Below are 20556 nucleotides of genomic sequence, written 5' to 3'. Positions count from 1 at the left end.
AGCCCGCCTCCAGTGGTGTCGCGACAGGCGTGAATGGAGGGACGAATGGAGACGTGTCGTCTTCAGCGATGAGAGTCGCTTCTGCCTTGGTGCCAATGATGGTCGTATGCGTGTTTGGCGCCGTCCAGGTGAGCGCCACAATCAGCACTGCATACGACCGAGGCACACAGGGCCAACACCCGGCATCATGGTGTGAGGAGCGATCTCCTACACTGGCCGCACACCTCTGGTGATCGTCGAGGGGACACTGAATAGTGCACGGTACATCCAAACCGTAATCGAACCCATCGTTCTAGCATTCCTAGACCGGCAAGGGAACTTGCTGTTCCAACAGGACAATGCACGTGCTCTAGAAGGTGTAAGTCAACTACCCTGGCCAGCAAGATCTCCGGATCTGTCCCCCATTGAGCATGTTTGGGACTGGATGAAGCGTCGTCTCACGCGGTGTGCACGTCCAGCACGAACGCTGGTCCAACTGAGGCGCCAGGTGGAAATGGCATGGCAAGCCGTCCCACAGGAGTACATCCAGCGTCTCTACGATCGTCTCCATGGGAGAATAGCAGCCTGCATTGCTACGAAAGGTGGATATACACTGTACTAGTGCCGACATTGTGCATGCTCTGTTGCCTGTGTCTATGTGCCTATGGTTCTGTCAGTGTGATCATGTGATGTATCTGACCCCAGGAATGTGTCAATAAAGTTTCCCCTTCCTGGGACAATGAATTCACGGTGTTCTTATTTCAATTTTCAGGAGTGTATTTATTGATGTCAAGAGCTATTTCTGCATCTCAATGGCTCTGAAAGCGCCAAATGGCCAACTACGTCTGCTAGACAGCGTGGGAACCTACCGCCCTCGCTCCTTACTTCGTATGTACTGCAGCGCTGATACGTTCACTTTATATATCTGAAACAGGAAAACTGAAAATAAAGTAAAATGGGCCCTTATCTGCAAATAACGCGTCCGTCCCTTACATCAAATGTAGTTCATAAGAAGTTATTGAGCGATCCTCGTTAGATATCTATCATCTGTTTTCTTGTGAACCGGGTCTGTTTCAGGGCACTGGAGCATAGAGCACGACTTTGGCCATTAAATGCAAGAGCAGGAGCGCAGGGACTGTTATATTGTCTTGCCCACTTAACTAAAGAAAAAATTCAAGAAAAGGTAATAAAGTTACTTTTCTTGGAGTTATTATTTGTGCCGGCCGGGGTGGCCATGCGGTTCTAGGCGCTGTAGTCCGGAACCGCGCGACTGCTACGGTCGCAGGTTCGAATCCTGCCTCGGACATGGATGTGTGTGATGTCCTTAGGTTAGTTAGGTTTAAGTAGTTCTAAGATCCAGGGCACTGATGACCTCAGGAGTTAAGTCCCATAGTGCTCAGAGCCTTTTGAACCATACTTTTTATTTGTACTTAGTATCCTAACTGCCTTCCGTCATTAATCTGAATCTTATATCTGTTTAAGAAAATTTATTGTGTTTGAATAAAAAAATTGTATGTTTGGCGTCCAGTGGAAGGACGCACTAAAATGTGTGTATATGTGGGAGAGCGTGTACTTCAGATTTATATTTTTCCACAGTTATTTCTGAATATTTAACATTCTTTTGATATCATAGTCATGGCTAGTTGAGTCGTGCAAATTTGTGGGCCATTCAGATGAGATAGTGGCCCCATGTTTTGGGAACGTGAGGGCAGCCATCACTCATGATGAAGGGTCTGGTCGACCTCCAATAGGGAGGATCGCCGTATTGTGCACCAAGTACATCGTAACCCCTTCAGAACTGCGCCTGCCGTCTCAGAACAAGTAGTGGACTTCCTGCAACAGTCTTTGTTATCCCATATATTTGCTTGGAGACTAGCAGCAACAAGACTAGGAGATTATCGCTCCATGCAAAGGCTGCCATTATCAGGACAGAAAGTCTAATGGCTATCGTTGTTTCCTCTGGATCACGGGGTCCCAGGTTCGATTCCTGGCCGAGTTGGAGGTTTTCTCTGCCCAGTGACTGGGTGTTTGTGTTGTCTTCATCATTTCACCATCATTCTTGTCATTCGTGACAGTGGCTAGATTGGACTGTGAAAAAAATTGGACTGAATTGGAACTTGTTTCAGGCGCTGATGACTGAACAGTCGAGCGTCCCCAAACAAAACATGATGATGATCATCATCACAGGGCGGAAAATTGTAGCATTTGGAAAGATGCCGTGACTGGGAAGCATGGACTGCAGATGGTGTCGCAACGAAATGTGGTTCTGCAGTATCCAAAACGACCTTCATCGACGAATGTAATGCGACCTGGGGATTTTCTGCGTCCTCATGTCGTACCTCTCAGTGCCCATGGAAAGCAATGTTCGGGTTTGTTTTCTGGCTTTGCACAAAGCTGTATTCTACCTGTGAGTTACAAATATACGAGGTCTGTTAAGGGGACATTGTATGTGAAATTAGTTGAAGTTTGACATTTTCTGTTGTCTACTCCGTTATGTACTTTGGATTTTCTGAACATTTTGGTATATAATACCTTAAAATCAGACAACTGTCAGACCTTCAAATAATATTTTGAATGTTGACGTGTGACTGTCAGATTTGGAGCTACGCATATACTTCCACAGTTGAGCAGTCATATCTTGGGAACCACAGAGTCTAGAACGTTGTGAAATGCTTTGTTTTGTGCCTACTGCTATGTCTCGGAAGTTGGCATTACGAATAAACCTAAAAACCAAGCTTGGTAAAATAAAACTGTCTGACGGCAAGACAATAAAAATGTGCTGGGAGACTAACGGACAAAGTAATTGATGAATTGCAGGAATATTATGGGTAGGCCATTGGAGATAAATGTGACAGTTTAGAGAAAATGGAAAGAGCTGTGTGGAGCACTTTCTTTCATCGAATGTCACGTATGGAAAGCCTTGTCATGCTTTGTGTACACCTCCACCTACACCTGGTGTAAATATAGGCAAGCTGAATTTTCTGGCACCTTGCATGAGTTTACACATAAACGTTCTCTCCCTTTGGCAGCACCGAAGGCAATCAAATGTGTTTACAGAGATTTGGCAAATCTTGAGCTGCTACAGAAATGTTTACATGGGAAGACCCAGAATGTGAATGAGTCCTTCAATAATGTTGTGTGGTGCCGTGTGCCTAAAAATGTATTTGTTGGTCTTACGACTCTAAAATTAGCAGTGTCTGATGCTGTAATAGCTTTTAATGGTGGGAACTATGAGAGGCTTAAGGTTCTGGAGAAGTTAAGGGTATGATTTGAACAGAAGACTGTGGGAACTAGATGAGTTTCGTGTACATGAAGCAGAGTTAGCTGCTCAGCAAATGACAAAAGAAGCAAGAACGAAAACGAGTAGGCAAGCAGTGGCCTGTTGTGACACTGACGAAGACACAGACTATGGGCCAGGGCAATTATAGTGCATAAAAGACGCAGAAATGTAAGTCTTTATAAGAATTTGTAATAAAAAAGTTTTAAACCTCAATATCTCTGAACTACATGTTTTGCAATAAATGACCCGTTTTCTAAAAAAGTACTTTAGGTAGAGACATGAAATTTTCACAGTATGCCAAGTGTGAGATCGAACACATATGGAACTAGAATAATTAAAATATCCTGAGTTGTTTTGTATTTATGTTCAGTTGTTTACAAAATTGTGTGTTTGAAAAGAAAAACGATAACATGCCCCATAATATAATTTTAATAATAATTCTAGTTCAGTGTATCGACAAAAGCGCATTCGATAATTGTGGAAAATTGTAAGTTAGTGTCTTATAAAGTTTCCAAGAAAATTGGTCACAAAAATCGATAGTGAAATATTGACAGCATAGGATATACATAATGTCCTCTTAAAAAAAAATCCAGAACTTTGTCCACAATTTTGTTTTACGCTTAACGTTTACTTATCGTGTCTGGTCTCCTTTGAAATACTCCACTCCACAATAGATACACCGTTCTCAATGCCGTTTCCACTTCCGAAAGCAGTCCTGGTACGGCCTCTTGCTGAATCACGCGAAGCGCCGTCTGTAAATTTTGTTTTATCTCATCTATAGTTACAAGTCTCCGTCCTTTCAACGGTGTTTCCAACTTTGGAAATAAGAGAAAGTCCGCAGGAGCCAGGTCTGGAGAGAACGGAGATTGAGACGGCATAGTGATCTCGTTTTTTGTGCTGTAGTCAAGCATAACAGAGATGAATCTGCGGGTGCTTTATCGTGATGCAAGAGCGATAAATTTCTCGCCACATTTCAGGCCGTTTCCTTCTCACATTTTCTCGCAGGCGTCGCAATACGCCCCGATAGTACCATCGATTGACAGTTTGTCCCTGTGGCGCGGAATCATGATGAACTAATCCTTCAAATTCAAAGAATAATATCAGCATGTCTCTGACATTTGGGCTAACCCAGCGAGCTCTTTTGTCTTGGAGAACCTTTTCTGACCCATTGTGAAGATTGAACCTTGGTCTCAACGTCATAACCGTAGGTCCATATCTCAGCATCAGTTATGATTCTCTAAAGGAATACTCGTTCTTATTTGATCGATCTAAAAGCTCTGGTCTCGAATTATGAGCCGTAGGATGAACTTGGAGGCAACACGATGCATTCAAAGATGGTGTGCCAGGATTTTATATGAGCCAACTAAAACGTTACATGCTTCTGCAGCAGTCTCACGGACAGTCAGTCTTCGATTGACACACATAACTTCGTTGAAGTTCCTGACATGCGCTTCGACGGTAAACGTCGAGAGAAGTCCTGAACCAGTGTCATCTTTAACTTCTGTTCGGCCCTTTTTAAAGCGTATTAATCATTCCTAACAACGAGTACGGCTTAAGCACTCATCACAGTAGGCGTCCTGCATCATTTGGTGCGTCTCTATAAAGGTTTCATTATCACGCAAAATTTATTGCATACGTGTTGCTTCTCTAACTCCGCCATCTCGAAATTCGCTAACTGTGCGACACAAAGCCCTACTCAATTCAGCACTGAACAATAACTGATAAACAACAATGAAACTTCCGGCAGTTACAAATCAAACACAGGTGCGTGCAGGGATGCCAACCACATTTCGCTCCAACACACCATTGGCGCGAAATTACGAATGTGCCGGAATTTTTTGAACAAACCCTGTACGCTGCCTGATAAAAAAAGTTAAGAACCCAGAAGGGAGGAGAAAACGAGATGAAACTTTACGGTATGAGAATGTATGAGATGTTATATCAGTGAATGCAAAAATTCGAGTCATATTTACGAACTTAGAAGTGTGAGCCCACTTATCAGTTAGACGTTATGTATACAGTAATTCAGAGTTTATGTGATCGCTCTAAGCTAGTGGTTATAGCTTGATACCAGTGCCTACCAATTTTAATTGTATATTACAGCACTGAGGATTGTCACTAAGTGACTGAAAATAGATTTTGCTGACAATAAAACAACAAAATACGTCCAATGCTGATTTTCCTTCCAATTCAGATGGTGTCGTAAATTTAGAGAACCGACATTTGAAGTAGGCTGCGGAACGATTCTACTGCCGGCAACATACATTGCGCATAAGGACCACAGAGACGTTGTTGTTGTTGTTGTTGTTGTTGTGGTCTTCGGTCGGGAAACTGGTTTGATGCAGCTCTCCATGCTTCTCTGTCCTGTGCAAGCTTCTTCATCGCCCAGGACCTACTGCAACCTACATCCTTCTAAATCTGCTTATTGTATTCATCTCTTGGTCTCCCTCTACGATTTTTACCCTCCACGCTGCCCTCCAATACTAAATTGGTGATCCCTTGATGCCTTAGACAAGTCCTACCAACCGATCCAATCTTCTAGTCAAGTTGTGCTACAAATTTCTCTTCTCCCCAATTCTATTCCATACCTCCTCATTAGTTATGTGATCTACCCATCTAATCTTCAGCATTCTTCTGTAGCTCCACATTTCGAAAGCTTCTATTCTCTTCTTGTCCAAACTGTTTATCGTCCATGTTTCACTTCCACGGCTACACTCCATGCAAATACTTTCAGAAACGACTTCCTGACGCTTAAATCTAGATGTTAACAAATTTCTCTTCTTCAGAAACGCATTCCTTGCAATTGCCAGTCTACATTTTGTATCGTCTCTACTCCGAACATAAGATACGAGAAATTAGGGCTCATATGGAGGCATATAGACAGTCGTTTTCCCATAGCTCTATTGGCGAGTGGAACAGGAGAGGAAATGATAAGTAGTAGTACAGGGTAACCCCCCCCCCCCCACTTTGCTGAGTATCTGTGTGGATGCAGATGTAGTTGTAAGGCAAGCTGGCTGACAATTTTTGTAACTGGCCCGTGATAACCTAGATACCTGCACTGTGATAGCGTTCACATCCGGACTGGCCTTCCACATATTTGATCAGAGAGAGAAATGGGGATCTTTGTGGTCAGGGCAGCTCCTCAAGATCAAGCAGGCAATTCGTAGAGACAAATGCCATGTGTGGACGAGCACTGTCCTGTTGGAAAATGTTGCATGAGAGGTAACGCTTGTAGTTGCAGGATGTCCGTGACGTAGCATTCTGCAGTTACAGTTCTTTCAAACAGTACCAGCCGTGGCCTCAAATGATAACTCGATGGGTTCCCACACCTTAGCGCCAAGAGTAACACCGCTGTGCCCCTCCGAATCATTGGAGGAGTGGGACAGCTCCCTATTTCGCCACCATGCTCACCGAAAACTGTCATCCAGGGTAGTAAAGAACCGCAATTCATTGCTGAACACAATACAACACAATTCTTCGCGGTAACGGCCAATTCGAAACGCAGCAGCTTCTGTTGTGCTGTTAGCGCCAGCCTAGCACGGGAGGGTAGTTTTATAGTCCGGCTGCAGCTTGTATACGACCAGTGGTGTGAGATGATAAAGAATATTTCAGGGAGTCCGTTATTTGTTCTCGGATGGCTGGCGCAAATGTGCTTGGTGCAAAATACGGAGATCCTACACTGCGATAATCAGACTTGTTCGACTGGCAACTTGACGAGAATGCCTGCCCTCACATTTTCATGGAGGTCAACACTGACTCGCTGTAACATACGCGTGGTCCCAAATCTGGACACTGCTCGGTTACACCAGTCGATCAAATGGAGACCCTCAACGAGACCTCTTTTAGACTCTGTTAAGTGTTAATAAAGCTGTCTCACATGACTACGCGGCATCTCCATACCCTTCACAGTCATCACTCTAGATCTGATGCTGTACACATGTACCTCACCAGACCTCGTAACAAAAGTAACTACGAACAACACTAACGCACTCTGGTTGCCTTTCTACTAGTCACAGAAGATCGCAACTTTAATCATTTACGTACCGGCCAATAATTTGTAAGAAGCTACATCGACATCTGACCATGTCTTCTGGATGTTTTACTTACTTTAGCAGACAGTGTATATAAGGGTGTAGAATAGATAGATTACACATTTTGAGAGTTGGTAGTATGGACCAAAACAAGATCAAAATGTCCAGTAAACGTAGGTTCCATACCTTAGGAGCTTTGTAGTACTTGTTCATCTTTGCTTCGCTCTACGTCGTCCGTGATAACGCAGTTGATGTGTTCACTGTAGTGAAGATGAACAACTGCTCACGGCACTTACACTACTGGCCATTAAAATTGCTACACCACGAACATGAGATGCTACAGACGCCAAATTTAACCGAAAGGAACAAGATGCTGTGATATACAAATGATTAGCTTTTCAGAGCATTCACACAAGGTTGGCGCCGGTGCCGGCACCTACAACGTCCTGACATGAGGAACGTTTCCAACCGATTTCTCATACACAAACAGCAGTTCACCGGCGTTGCCTGGTGAAACGCTGTTGTGATGCCTCGTGTAAGGAGGAGAAATGCGTACCATCACGTTTCCCACTTTGATAAAGGTCGGATTCTAGCCTATCGCGATTGCGGTTTATCGTATCGCGACAGTGCTGCTCACATTGGTCTATATGCAATGACTGTTAGCAGAATATGGAATCGGTGGGTCCAGGAGGGTAATACGGAACGTCGTGCTGGATCCCAACGGCCTCGTATCACTAGCAGTCGGGATGACAGGCATCTTATCTGCATGGCTGTAACGGATCGAGCAGCCACGTCTCGATCTCTGAGTCAACAGACGGGGACGTTTGTAAGACAACAACCATCTGCACCAACACTTCGACGACGTTTGCAGCACCATGGACTGTTAGCTGGGAGACCATGGCTGCGGTTATCCTTGACGCTTCATCACAGACAGGAACGCCTGCGATGGTGTACTCAACGACGAACCTGGGTACACGATTGGCAAAACGTGATTTTTCGGATGAATCCAGGATCTGTTTACAGCATTATGATGGTCGCATCCATGTTTGGCGACATCGCGGTGAACGCACATTGCAAGCGTGTATTCGTCATCGCCATGCTAGCGTATCACACGGCGTAATGGTATAGGGTGCCATTGGTTACTGCTCAATGATGCAGTATAAGAAAAGTCAATAACTTTTCAACTTTCCCAGAGAGTCAGTCAAAATGATGCACTTTGTGCTTCGTAAAATAGACGCCATCACTTTTTCAGGTGACAAGATGATAATCGCTTTTCTGGATGAATTTTCAACTCTACCATCCGAATACATAGGCTGCAGTTTTGTCTCCAAAATGCAACTGAGAATCCAAGCTTCATCTACGGCCACATACATAAGCTAGGGTTCCTTTGTGCTGTGTTTGATTCTCCGAGCGCTTTCGTTAGTAGTCTATTACAGCGTCTGTGGTAGATGTTCATCTTCGTAAGTTGAATTTTATCCTACATTTACTTAATTCTTCTTAAGAGGCATCTAGTATCTGAACATAATCATAGTGCTTAATGTGGAAAACTTATTTCATGATAGTATGAATTTTGTCGACCACTTCTTAGGAAGATACCTCAATTTTGCAGCCGGTATGCGCATAATCCGCAACGACTCCCTAATCATTATTACCTGCAACTGGGGCCTCTTTTACTTTCTTAAAGCTACATTTTGGTAACGCTGCATACTCGTTTTATTCATTTCTACGAAAGTGAGTGCAACTGTCGACGAACTGCTGTTTGTGGCATACTGGTTGGAACAGATTCCTTACAAAAATTAACTTGTTTTCTGACATAATACATTTTTCCTGATATTTCTAAAATAATTACAGTTGTTATGATTATTAATTCTTACATATAGGAAGATGTACGCATAATCTCGATGTGGTCATTCGACGACCAATAGTGTTTAAGGCGTGTGGTTTCTAAGCGCCATAGTGACATATGCTATAGACAAAAGTAGTCTCCCCATGCATAACTTGAAGGCTTTCTCTTCCCGCAGTTCTTGGACGTATCAAGTGGATTAAAAAGGAAGGCACTATGACCAACAGACACCACAACCCTAACAGAATTTGACCATACCATGCAGACACATTTTGCGAATATTTGAATCTGATAAAAACGCTGGTCCTATCGTATTACTCATGAACAACACATTTTATTTCCAGCTGTCTTTGCCGAATAACTCTTTGAAGATTTAATAATTATCGTGGCAGGCCCGACAGACTGGTATGTGATAACACCTCTTCACGTTTGATCTATAGATAAATAGATTTATATAAAAATTTATAGCAAATGCAGTCATGTGCGTAGCCGTAGAACATGTGAACATTTACGAACTAGGATCAGTTGGATCTTTCTTAAGGACAGCTGAATTGCTTTTGTGAGTGAATATAGATTTATAAGAGAGGAGTAGATTTCAGATACTTTTTTCTTCTTTGCACTTCTGATGTCTCGTACAGCAACTACTTCTGGTTTTCTGTACCAGAGATGTTCCATTTTAAGAGGTAGTGTCTTTCTTCCAGCGAGGACTAAAATCCAGTCATATTCTAAAAGCACAGAGGATACTAATACTCAATATTATTTTTAAAAAAACCATGGGCTATCTTCTTGTCGTAGTTTTGTAATGTAGACCCAGTCCCATTTGTCCATCGAGTCTACATCTGACCGTGTTGTATTATAGTCTATGATTATAATAGCTGCTCCATCTCCATTAATTTCCTCACTGAAGTTCATAGTACTCAGCACTGTCCTATCTGACCCATTTTTGCTCAGTAGAAAACCACTGTAGGTGGTTCCTGGGATCTGAAGATTCCGAAACTACAGCTATGCCCCTTGCTACGACAATTTCTGCAGATAGTTCACAACGATTTTTTCAGATTGTTCAAAGCAGTCATCTGTTTTTGTTCTAATTCCTTTGAGAACTCCAAACTTCTGAAGAAATTATCTGTTGAGATATTTCTACCACTCCGCGATTTATTTTCTCGCAGTTCTAATACTACTCATTCTTGCTGATTTATTTCTCTGGGCTGGTCTTCCGCCTTCTGTATATTCACCTGCAGATGCGACATACACGCACTCCATATCTTGATTCATACTTTCCAGGTCTGAACGGATGTTTTTGTTGATCAATCCGAAGACTGGTTTCATGCAGCTCTCCTTGCTCCTCTGTCCTGCGCAGACCTCTTTATGTCCGGATAACTACTTCTAAATCTGCTTATTTTGTATCTGTTAGTCTCCCCCCTCCCCTCTCCCTCCCACACGCACATCCCTCCAATACTAAATTGGTGACCTCTTGATGTCTCAGAATGTATCCTATCCACAGATCTCTTCTTCCAGTGAAGTTGTGTCACAAATTCCTTTTCTTCAAAATTCTGCTCAGTACCTCCTCATGTGTTACGCGATCTGCCCATCTAATCTTCAGCATTCTTCTGTAGCACCAAATTTGAAAAGCTTCTATTCTCTTCTTCTCTAAAGTGTTTATCTTCCATATTTCACTTCCATACAGGTTTACACCCCATGCAAATACCTTCAGGAAGGGATTCCTAACATTAAATCTGTATTCGATGTTAACAAATTTCTGCAGAAACGCTGTTATTGCCGTTCGAGTCTACTTTTCGTATATTCTTTACTTCGGTCATCATCAGTTATTTTCCTACTACTTGAAGTGTCTCGTTCTCTAATCTAATTCCCCCAGCATCACCTTATTTAATTCGACTACGTTCCATTATACCTGTTTCTGTCGTTGATGTTCATCTTCTATCCTGTTAGTAAGATTCTGTCCCTTCGGTTCAACTGTTCCTCCAAAACTTGCTGTCTCTGACAGAATTTCTGTGTCATCGGCAAACCTCAAAGTTTTTATTTCTTCTCCTTTAACTTTAATTCTTACTCCAGATTTTTATTTGGTTTCTTTTACTGTTTACGCATTGTACGTATTGAGTAACTTCGGTGACAGGCTACAACCCTGTCTCACTCCCATTTCAACAACTGCTTCCCTTTCACGCCTCTGGTTTCTGTACAAGTTGTAAATAGCCTTTCGCTTCCTGTATTTTACCCTTGCTACAGTCATAATTTCCAAGAGAGTGTGCAGTCCACATTGTGAAAAGCTTTCTCTGAGTCTACAAGCGCTATAAATGTATGTTTGCCCTTCCTTAATCTATCTTCTAAGAGAAATCTTAGGATCAGTATTGCCTCGCGTGTTCCTACATTTCTCCGAAATCCACACTGATCTTCCCCAAGGTCGGCTTCTACCAATTTTACATTCTTCTGTGCAGAATTCGTTTTAGTATTTTGCAGACTTGACTTATTAAGCTGATATCCCACCTGTCAGCACGTTTTTTCTTTGGAATTCGTTGTCTACTCCAGAGGCCTTTTTTCGACTTAAGATTTCGGTGCTCTGTCAAACTCTTCTCACAGTATCTCCCATCTCATTTTCACCAGCTCCTCCTTCCCTTTCTGCAATAATCCCTTCAAATTCATCTCCATTGTGTAGATAATGTGTATACTCTTGCCACCTTTCAGTTCACCCTTCTTTGCTCAGCACTGGTTTTCCATCTGACCTCTTGATATTCACACAGTAGCTTCTCTTTTCTTCAACGACCTCTTTATTTTTTGTGTAGGCGGTATTACCTTAACTCTAGTGGTATACGTTTTCAAATCCTTACATTTAACTTCCAGCCTTTCCTGCTTAGCTATTTTGCATTCGCTCTAAATATGATTTTTTTAGAAGTTCGGTTCCCTTTCACTTGCTTCATTTACCGTATTTTTATATTTTCTCCTTTCATCGATTAAATTCTACATGTGCTGTGATATCCAGGGTTTTCTATTAGACTAGGCCTTGTCTTCTTACCTATATGATCCTCCGCTACCTTCACTATTTCATCTCTCAACGCTACCCACTTGTCTTCTGCGATATTCCTTTCCCCTCTTCTAGTCAGTCTTTGTCTATGCTCTCTCTGAAACTCTCGACATCCTCTGGTTTTTCAACATATCCCGGATCCATAGCCTTAATTTCCTACCTTTTTGCAACGTACAATTCGTAATCAATAAATTGTGGTCAAGGCCCACGTCTGCCCCCTTAAATGTCTTATAGATTCTAATCTCATTCAGAAATCTCTGTCTTACCATTATATAATCAATCTGAAATAATCTATCCGAAACCTTCCAGTTCTCTTCCAAGTATACAACTTCCTTTCAAGATTCTTATCCAAGTGTTAGCATGATTAAATTATGCTCTGTGCAATATTCTTTTCTACGTTAATGCGTTCAGTATTCTGTTCATAGTAGCTAAACCACATTCCTGTTTTCTTATTCATTAGTAAATCTACTCCTGCATTACCTCTATTTCATTCCTTATTTATACCCTTGTGCTCAATTGACCAAATATCGTATTCTTCCTGCCACCGAACGTCACTAGTTCCAAGTACTTCTAACTTTCCATTTCCGTTTAAATTTTCTGACCTACTTGCCCAATTAAGGGATCTAACATTCCAAGCTCCGACCCATACACGCCAGTTTTGTTTATCCTGATGACGACATCCTGAGCAGTCTCTGCCCGGAGATCCTAATGGGGGGTGTTTTACCTCTGCGATATTTCACAATCATTTAACCATACAGTAGAGCTGCAGGCCTTCGGGAAAACTTACGGTTGTAGTTTTCCCTTGCTTTCCGTTTTCAATACCAGCAGAGCATGGTCAATGTGACTGATGGTACTAAACCACATCAGGCAATCAAACTGACTGTTGCCCCTGCAACTACTGAGAATACCGCCACCCTTCTTCAGGAACCACATTTTGGTCTGGGATCTTAACAGATATCTCTCAGTTGTGGCTGCACCTACGATACGGCTGGCTGTATCGCTGAGGCACACAAGCCTCCCTACCAACGGGAAGATCCATGGCTCATGAGGGGGGGGGGGGGGGGGGGGTTGGGGTATACAGAGGCGAAACGGACACCTGAGTCTAAAGGTTACCCTTTGTTCATCAGATGCAATATCCTCAGATATTTTGTGTGAATCATGTAATGTTCTTATCTTATGCTCAAATATATCCCTTACAGTCGCCAATTTATCAGAGCAATTACCATTCTGTCGCTACTACTGTACATCACATAACTGAATACTGAGTGATATTTCTTTAAAGTGGTTCCTAATCATAGAGCTATTGAAAATACGTCAGCCATACTCTTTATTCCGTAAATTCATAATCCCTTCCTTGTGATTTTCGTACACTCCTGTAAACAGACCAAGAAAGCACTTTAAATCTTACCTACCAATATCGATCTATTTGTTGTTGAAAATAATTGTAACTTCTTTGGTGGTCCACTTCAAAATATTCTGGAAAATAATGATCTTCATAGATAATTCAAATGCTGACAGCACAGTATTTACATTCCTTACACTATATCACATTGGGCTTGTAGACGTTTTCAGTGTGTTTCGTACTGACGTGTTCTCATGTAATCTAACACGATATTTCCCTGTGTTTCTGTTACATTTGTAACCTGAAAACAACGAGAATGCTACTTTGATTATTATTATTATTACACTCCTGGAAATGGAAAAAAGAACACATTGACACCGGTGTGTCAGACCCACCATACTTGCTCCGGACACTGCGAGAGGGCTGTACAAGCAATGATCACACGCACGTCACAGCGGACACACCAGGAACCGCGGTGTTGGCCGTCGAATGGCACTAGCTGCGCAACATTTGTGCACCGCCGCCGTCAGTGTCAGCCAGTTTGCCGTGGCATACGGAGCTCCATCGCAGTCTTTAACACTGGTAGCATGCCGCGACAGCGTGGACGTGAACCGTATGTGCAGTTGACGGACTTTGAGCGAGGGCATATAGTGGGCATGCGGGAGGCCGGGTGGACGTACCGCCGAATTGCTCAACACGTGGGGCGTGAGGTCTCCACAGTACATCGATGTTGTCGCCAGTGGTCGGCGGAAGGTGCACGTGCCCGTCGACCTGGGACCGGACCGCAGCGACCCACGGATGCACGCCAAGACCGTAGGATCCTACGCAGTGCCGTAGGGGACCGCACAGCCACTTCCCAGCAAATTAGGGACACTGCTGCTCCTGGGGTATCGGCGAGGACCATTCGCAACCGTCTCCATGAAGCTGGGCTACGGTCCCGCACACCGTTAGGCCGTCTTCCGCTCACGCCCCAACATCGTGCAGCCCGCCTCCAGTGGTGTCGCGACAGGCGTGAATGGAGGGACGAATGGAGACGTGTCGTCTTCAGCGATGAGAGTCGCTTCTGCCTTGGTGCCAATGATGGTCGTATGCGTGTTTGGCGGCGTGCAGGTGAGCGCCACAATCAGGACTGCATACGACCGAGGCACACAGGGCCAACACCCGGCATCATGGTGTGGGGAGCGATCTCCTACACTGGCCGTACACCTCTGGTGATCGTCGAGGGGACACTGAATAGTGCACGGTACATCCAAACCGTCATCGAACCCATCGTTCTACCATTCCTAGACCGGCATGGGAACTTGCTGTTCCAACAGGACAATGCACGTCCGCATGTATCCCGTGCCACCCAACGTGCTCTAGAAGGTGTAAGTCAACTACCCTGGCCAGCAAGATCTCCGGATCTGTTCCCCATTGAGCATGTTTGGGACTGGATGAAGCGTCGTCTCACGCGGTCTGCACTTCCAGCACGAACGCTGGTCCAACTGAGGCGCCAGGTGGAAATGGCATGGCAAGCCGTTCCACAGGACTACATCCAGCATCTCTACGATCGTCTTCATGGGAGAATAGCAGCCTGCATTGCTGCGAAAGGTGGATATACACTGTACTAGTGCCGACATTGTGCATGCTCTGTTGCCTGTGTGCCTGTGGTTCTGTCAGTGTGATCATGTGATGTATCTGACCCCAGGAATGTGTCAATAAAGTTTCCCCTTCCTGGGACAATGAATTCACGATGTTCTTATTTCAATTTCCAGGAGTGTATTATCAATTTTACAGGTGCTTCGTATACCAGTAGGTGGAAGTACCAGTCGTCATTCTGTTTTCATAAAGCTGTCTTCAAGAAAAAAAAGCCGGTCGCGGTGGTCTCGCGGTTCTAGGCGCGCAGTCCGGAACCGTGCTACTGCTACGGTCGCAGGTTCGAATCCTGCCTCGGGCACGGATGTGTGTGATCTCCTTAGGTTAGTTAGGTTTAAGTAGTTCTAAGTTCTAGGTGACTGATGACCACAGCAGTTGAGTCCCATAGTGATCAGAGCCATTTGAACCATTTTTCAAGAAACAAAAGAATAATTCATATTGGTAGTCAGTGCAAAAAGCATGAATACATTTTAATTCGTTTAGATAAAACTGATCAAAGCATCATTGGACACAATTAGAGGCAGAAAATCATATACACTGACTGAAACAAAAATTGCACACAAAAAAATCATTGATGTAGATCAATGAAACTTCGATGTTACACTTTTCTAGGTAACATAATTAAGTAATTAACATTACAAGATCACAGGTAAATATAAGGGCGAGATAAGCCACTGAAAATGTGAAATGCTGGTACATTAATAACCGATGTAACTGTGAGAATTTTCTATGCGAGCATGCAAACGTGCATGGATCGTATTGTACACATGCCGGACGTCAACTTGTTGGATGGAGTTCTGTGATTGTTGCACCTGGTCGGTCAATACAGGGATGTTATTGCTGTTTGTTTAGGATGCTGCACTTGTCTGTCAGATGTCCGAAATGTGCTCGATTGGAGACAGATCTGGTGGTCGAGCAGGCCAAGGCAACATGTCGACACTCTGTAGAGCAGCTTTGGTTACAGTAACGGTATGTGGGCTACCACCATTGTAACTGATTGTGCTCTACAAAGTGTCGACATATGGGCGAAAGCTATCCTTTTGGAAAACCCCTCTTGGAATGCTGTTCATGAATGGGAGAACAACAGATGGAATCTCCAGACTGACGTACAAATTGGCAGTTTTGGTGCATGGTACAACCACGAGAGTAAACAAAATCACACGTCAGACCATGACTCCAGATGTAGGTCCCGTGTGTCTAGCACGCAGACAGCTTGCTTGCAGGCCCTCATCTGGCCACCTTCCAACCAACACACGGCCATCACTGGCACCGAGGGAGAGCCAGGTTTCATCAGTAAACGCAACGGACGTTCACACTGCCCTGTCACGAGCTCTCGATTAACACCACTGAAGTCACAAATGGCAGTGGTTTTGGGTCAGTGGAATTTTCGTTACAGGTGTCTAGCTCAGAGCTGTCCTTCAAGTAACCCGACTCGTAACAGTTCGTTTTGTCAATTTGGTGCCAATTGGTGCTGAAATAGCTGCTGCAGATGCAGTACCATAAGCCCGAGCCATACACCGAACACAATTACATTCCGTCTCTGTAGTGCCACGTGGCCTTCCTGAACCCGGTCTTCTTGTGACTGCACATTCCCGTGACCACCGCTGCCAGCAGTCATGTGCAATGTCTACATTACTGCTAAGTCTTTCTGCAGTATACCAGAAGTAAAATCCAGCTTCTCGTGGCCCTATTACATGAAATATTTCCAACTCAGTGAGGTGTTGGTAAGGGCGTCTTTGTCGCCTTTGAGGCACTCTTGACTAACATCAACTCACCAAGTCCAACATCAAAGGTAGTTAACGTTACGACCGGTACTGTTTGTGTTTAAAGCAAACCTGATTTGCCTCCTCATAGTAGTGTCTCTAGCGCCACTCAGAAGCCTAACGACTTCCGTTTATATCGCACAACTTCATTGGTGTTGCTATTTTTTTCCGTCAGTGTAAGTCAATAGTTTTAAGAACGCTGGAGACATATATTTCAAACGTGCCTGTGCGGTCACATTGACACAAGTTATGCTAGAGAGGTTAATCAGCATAGCACGACTGGTGCTGCTGACCTTAATGTCCCAATCTAAAGGACGGATCATAGTCAGCAAAGTCAGATACGCCGGACATTTCGGAAAATTTAGTAATTTATCCAAGGAGGTCAACGCAGTAACAGGTGATCAGAGTCTCTCCATATCCCCGACATTTTTTCAGGAAAATTTAGACTACGAATAATACTCATTCTATCAAGATCCGAAGTAGTTACTTCGACCATCCGTACCATAGTGCCACGTTCAAAAAATAAGGAAAAGGAAACTGTTGGTTGCTGACTATATAATATAAACGTGAATGAGGCAATGATACCAGTGAGTGTGTGTAGGAACTAGGACACTTTTCTAATTGGTTCACTTTTATTTGACTCATCAGCCTTCTCACTGGTTGAATCCAGTCCGCCACAAATGCCTCTCCTGTGCCAACCTCTTCATCTCAGAGTAGCACTTGCAACCTACGTCCTCAATTATTTGCTGAATGTATTCAAGTCGCTGTCTTCCTCTACGATATTTAACTGTACAGTTCCCTCTAGTACCGTGGAAGTTATTCTCTGAAGTCTTAAGATACGTCCTGCCATTCTGTCCCTTCTTCTTGTCAGTGTTTCCCATATATTCCCTTCTTCGACGAACCCTGGAGAACCTCCTCTTTCCTTACTTCATCTGTCCATCTAATTTTCAACTTTCTTTTGTAGCACCACACTTCAAACTCTTCGATTCTCTTTCTTTTACAGTTTTCCATGGTCCATATCCCACTGCCGTACAAACGTAGGCCTTCTTTTTGCGTCATCAGTCTACTGACTGGTTTGATGCGGCCCGCCACGAATTCCTCCCCTGTGCTAATCTCTTCATCTCAGAGTAGCACTTGCAACCTACGTCCTCAATTATTTGCTGAATGTATTCAAGTCGCTGTCTTCCTCTACGATATTTAACTGTACAGTTCCCTCTAGTACCGTGGAAGTTATTCTCTGAAGTCTTAAGATACGTCCTGCCATTCTGTCCCTTCTTCTTGTCAGTGTTTCCCATATATTCCCTTCTTCGACGAACCCTGGAGAACCTCCTCTTTCCTTACTTCATCTGTCCATCTAATTTTCAACTTTCTTTTGTAGCACCACACTTCAAACTCTTCGATTCTCTTTCTTTTACAGTTTTCCATGGTCCATATCCCACTGCCGTACAAACGTAGGCCTTCTTTTTGCGTCATCAGTCTACTGACTGGTTTGATGCGGCCCGCCACGAATTCCTCCCCTGTGCTAATCTCTTCATCTCAGAGTAGCACTTGCAACCTACGTCCTCAATTATTTTCTGGACGTATTCCAATCTCTGTCTTCCTCTACAGTTTTTGCCCTCTACAGCTCCCTCTAGTACCATGGAAGTCATTCCCTCATGTCTTAGCAGATGTCCTATCATCCTGTCCCTTCTCCTTATCAGTGTTTTCCACATATTCCTTTCCTCTCCGATTCTGCATAGAACCTCCTCATTCCTTACCTTATAAGTCCACCTAATTTTCAACATTCGTCTATAGCACGACATCTCAAATGCTTCGATTCTCTTCTGTTCCGGTTTTACCACAGTCCATGTTTCATTACCATACAATGCTGTACTCCAGACGTACATCCTCAGAAATTTCTTCCTCAAATTAAGGCCGGTATTTGATATTAGTAGACTTCACTTGGCCAGAAATGCCTTTTTTGCCATAGCGAGTCTGCTTTTGATGTCCTCCTTGCTCCGTCCGTCATTTGTTATTTTACTGCCTAGGTAGCAGAATTCCTTATCTTCACTAACTTCGTGACCATCAATCCTGATGTTAAGTTTCTCGCTGTTCTCATTTCTACTACTTCTCATTACCTTCGTCTTTCTCCGATTTACTCTCAAACCATACTGTGTACTCATTAGACTGTTCATTCCGTTCAGCAGATCATTTAATTCTTCTTCACTTTCACTCAGGATAGCAATGTCATCAGCGAATCGTATCATTGATATCATTTCACCTTGTATTTTAATTCCACTCCTGAACCTTTCTTTTATTTCCATCATTGCTTCCTCGATGTTCAGATTGAAGAGTAGGGGCGAAAGGCTACAGCCTTGTATTACACCCTTCTTAATACGAGCAATTTTTTCTTGATCGTCCACTCTTATTATTCCCTCTTGGTTATTGTACATATTGTATATGACCCCTCTCTCCGTATAGCTTACCCCTACTTTTTTCAGAATCTCGAACAGCTTGCACCAATTTATAGTGTCGAACGCTTTTTCCAGGTCGACAAATCCTATGAACCTGTCTTGGTTTTTCTTTAGCCTTGCTTCCATTATTAGCCGTAACGTCAGAATTGCCTCTCTCCGTGCCTTTACTTTTCCTAAAGCCAAACTGATCGTCACCTAGCGCACTCTCAATTTTCTTTTCCATTCTTCTGTATATTATTCTCGTAAGCAGCTTCGATCCATGAGCTGTTAAGCTGATTGTACGATAATTCTCGCACTTGTCAGCTCTTGCCGTCTTCGGAATTGTGTGGATGATGCTATTCCGAAACTCAGATGGTATGTCGCCAGACTCATATATTCTACACACCAACGTGAATAGTCGTTTTGTTGCCACTTCCCTTAATGATTTTAGAAATTCTGATGGAATGTTATCTATCCCTTCTGCCTTATTTGACCGTAAGTCCTCCAAAGCTCTTTTAAATTCCGATTCTAATACTGGATCCTCCATCTCTTCTAAATCGACTCCTGTTTCTTCTTCTATCACATCAGACAAATCTTCACCCTCATAGAGGCTTTCAATGTATTCTTTCCACCTATCTGCTCTCTCCTCTGCATTTAACAGTGGCATTGCCGTTGCACTCCTAATGTTACCACCGTTGCTTTTAATGTCACCAAAGGTTGTTTTGACTTTCCTGTAGCTGAGTCTGTCCTTCCGACAATCATATCTTTTTCGATGTCTTCACATTTTTCCTGCAGCCATTTCGTCTTAGCTTCCCTGCACTTCCTATTTAATTCATTCCTTAGCGACTTGTATTTCTGTATTCATGATTTTCCCGGAACATGTTTGTACTTCCTTCTTTCATCAATCATCTGAAGTATTTCTTCTGTTACCCATGGTTTCTTCGCAGCTACCTTCTTTGTACCTATGTTTTCCTTCCCAACGTCTGTGATGGCCCTTTTTAGAGATGTCCATTCCTCTTCAACTGTGCTGCCTACTGCGCTATTCCTTATTGCTGTATCTATAGCGTTAGAGAACTTCAAACGTATCTCGTCATTCCTTAGAACGTAGGCCTACATTCTTAGAAATTTATTTGTGAAACTAAGGCCTTTGTTTGACACTAGCAGACGTCTCTTGGCGAGAAATGCCCTTTTCGGCAGTGCTAGTCTGCTCTTTTTTT

Source organism: Schistocerca gregaria, chromosome 4 (genome assembly GCF_023897955.1).
Source record: "Schistocerca gregaria isolate iqSchGreg1 chromosome 4, iqSchGreg1.2, whole genome shotgun sequence".
Taxonomy (NCBI): Eukaryota; Metazoa; Arthropoda; class Insecta; order Orthoptera; family Acrididae; genus Schistocerca; species Schistocerca gregaria.
This window is presented reverse-complemented; position numbering follows the sequence as displayed.